The sequence below is a fragment of the Microtus ochrogaster genome, chromosome 2 (assembly GCF_000317375.1).
Source record: "Microtus ochrogaster isolate Prairie Vole_2 chromosome 2, MicOch1.0, whole genome shotgun sequence".
In the NCBI taxonomy this organism is placed as follows: Eukaryota; Metazoa; Chordata; class Mammalia; order Rodentia; family Cricetidae; genus Microtus; species Microtus ochrogaster.
Window position 1 is genome coordinate 30,177,876 of NC_022010.1, and position 3,341 is coordinate 30,181,216.

Consider the following 3,341-nt stretch of genomic DNA (forward strand, 5'->3'; position numbering starts at 1 on the left):
CCCTGCACCCCACACACAAAACCAGACGGTCGCAGCATCTTTCTTCTCGATGGGGCAAAAAACTGGAAAGCAGTTAGCAGGGAAAAGGGGAGAGACAGCCACAGTCACCAGGATTTGCAGAAATACAATTAAGTGACATTGGTACTGTGTGTGCCTGTCCAGTAGGCCAAAAGGAGGGAGCTGGATGTTGCCAAGTGGTGCCTGGCATGTGGGACTACTGGCATCTGCCAGTGCTTCGTCGTAGGTTAGCATAGCCATTTTGAAGAACAGGCCTTGTCAACTTAAATGTCCCTGGCTTCCAGGACCCAATAATGCCACCCCTAGGCATGCATTTCTACACAGGTCTCTTGGCATGTCCCAAGACACCGTGCATGAAGAGGCTTGCTGTGGATCTGTTTGTGGAGCCTTTTTATCTGTGTCCGGTCCCGGAGGCTGGGTTGGCACGATCAGGGACAGCCCCACCAGGAGTCAGAAGGCACAGCCACCACATACACATGGAACCTGACTGTGGCTCTTAAAGTGAGATACTGAATCAAGACTGTGACCGCAGTCCTGGGAGAAAGGTTTCCGCCTGCCTGAGACTCTGGCTTCCAACCCCAGAACAGCCTAGACCGAGAGAAAAAGCAAAGGGAAGAGAAGAAGCAGAGAGGAGAAGAGGGGAAGGGAGGGAAAGAAATAAAGGAAGAAGGAGGGAAAGAGAAAGAGAGCACATGCAAGCGGATCCATGTGACTTTTGTGTTCAGGTAATTGTAGGTCCGTTTAACACCATGTTTTTGACAGAGCATGGCTGATAATAGCATACACTGAATGGACTTGGATGGTTGTCTATGAGAATGGAGAACTAAAGATAATTGAAGTTAAAAAAAAACCAAACCTAAGGCATGCAAGAATAAATGACTGAAGGAGAGAGCTGGGGCTGTGCAGGAGTCGGTGATAAAGCGTGCCGTGAACTGGAACGAATGATCAACTCAGCCCTCTGCTTCCGAGAGCAAAATAAACAAGAGTCTTAAGCTCTCCATCATTTACCAAGGCAACCAAAGACCTGAATATTAAGTGGATGCCTCACGAAAAGCAAATGGTTTCACGAGGAGCCTCCGATGGGTTATAAAGTTAAAATGGTACAGAGTCAGTAGATCAGGGTTTACATTAGGCACCACATTAAATATTTTTTTCCCCAAGCAAAGTATTAGAACGGTTCCTAAGAAATAAGAAAAGGTTTGTGACCAAAGGAAAGGCCGTGGGCTGTCTCCCCAGGTACGTAGTACATGTGGCACCATTGGCCTCGTTGACTGCATCTGTCTGTAGCTGGGCCTCAAGGAGCTTTCGTGTTTGTCTTTCTGGAGGACCTTCCGAAACTGCTAGCCTCTCTATGTTGGCCCAACCTAGTTGTCCACTTGGCATACCTGGAAAGAGAGAATCTCAAATGCCTCCCTCAGATTCATCTGTGGCACACTGTCTTGATGGTTGGTTTGTGCAGAAGGGCCAGGCCCACTGTGGGTGGTGCCACCCATAGATAGGTGGTCCTGGGTTATAAAAGGAATCAGGCTGAGCATGCCACGAGGAACAAGCCAGGAAGCAGGATGCCTCGGTCACCTCTGCTTCGGTTTCTGTCTCCAGATTCCTGCCATGGTCTCCCAGTGTTGCCACACCGGAGGCTCAAAGCCACAGGCTTCTCTGAATCTTATTCAAGCCACAGAGAATAGTCACAGTAGACCTGGCTCTCTTGGTCACTAGCTATGTGACCGCAGGGATTTCAGTAAAGGGCTCTGGGCATGAGCTCCCTTCTCCATAAAACTGAAATGATTTAGGCGGATAGCCTTTTGTTCTGTGACTTAGGAACTTTGAATAAAATGTTGTTATGTACTTATGATTCTTGTGATGGGTCAGTTCAGTTCAAGGGACTCACTCTTCTCCTGAATACCACCCCTACCCCCTCCAACCCTGTATTTCACACATATTTTTCACAGACTGGGCGGCTCCCTAAACAACCTCAACACAAGTGTCAACAGCAGAAGGTAGGCATCGAAACAGGATTCCCCTGGACTATTGAACTTCATCAATTGCTCCTTTTTAGAAAAAGGATGGATCTGAGCCATGGGTTGCCTCTACCGGTCCTGCCTCCTTGGCATTCCAGGCTGTTTCTACTCTGGTCTCTGTTGCTGTGGTAAACACCACAACCAAAGCAACTGAGGAAGGAGCGGGTGGATTTTAGCTTACACATCATAATCCATCATGCAGAGAAGCCTCCAGCTTGCTTCAGTCTCTGCCTTGCCTTCCCTCTGTGGTGGGCCCTAAGTAAAACGAACCCCCAGCACGACCCCTGGTGCCCACGATGATGTCCTGCGCCTTATATCACTCCACATCCAATCTGTCTCCAGGTCTCACATGTGCCATCATCACTCTGAAGAGGCCACTCACCCACGCCCAAGGACCACATCCTTACTGGGTCACCTCGCTCAATGATAGGCCGAACACCAGTCAGGGACCTCTGCTGTTGCCATGACTCTTTGTGGTCACAGTGCCAGTGGGATGGGACGTGTGGCACGTGCTTGAGGAACACGTGGTCACGGTGAGAGATGCTATGTGCTCCTCAACGAGACACAGGTGATAGCCACTTAGAGGAGGACCCGGAAGCAAGGATTGGAGATCAGCTGTGGTAGACAGAGGTCAGTCCATGAGTACATGAACACAGCTTGGGCAGAGTTCTGTGGACCAAGGCCAAGCCTGGTCTTCGTAATGAGCTCTAGGGTCCAGGCCAGCCAGAACTACATAATATGACCCCGTTTCCAAAATGAAAACCAAAGGAAATCCAGCCAATGTGCACTGAGTGTGTAGTCCAAGTCATGCGCTCTTCTAAGTCCCTTGAATGTGTTTCCAATTCCGAAAAGAACTCTAGAACATCGAGGGGAGCGGTCTATCATCATTTCATCCGTTAGTGGAAGGTGGGGGTAGCAACGGCGTCTCATTATGTAGCCCAAGCTGGCCCTTGTTTAAGACCCTCCAAGGGCTGGCATTTCAGGTGTGCATCAACACCTGACTGAGACTTCCACCATCCCTACTTCACTGATAGAAGAAGAAATCGAGGCAGAAGACAGTAAGGGGACTCTCCTAAGGTCCCACATCTAGACATCCTTAATCTGCACAACCCTGCCCCTTACTTTACCTACTCAATATGCTGGCATTGGCCTCCTCTCCCTCCTCCAGTGGGGTAGTGGCAGCAGGGTTTGGCATGGAGGAGGCATTCCGCAAATGTAGAAATAGGAGCGGCGGGCTGCGTCCCGGCACCCGGCCGCCCACATGGCTAGCTCTACCCGAAATAATTACACGGACACTGTGTTCAT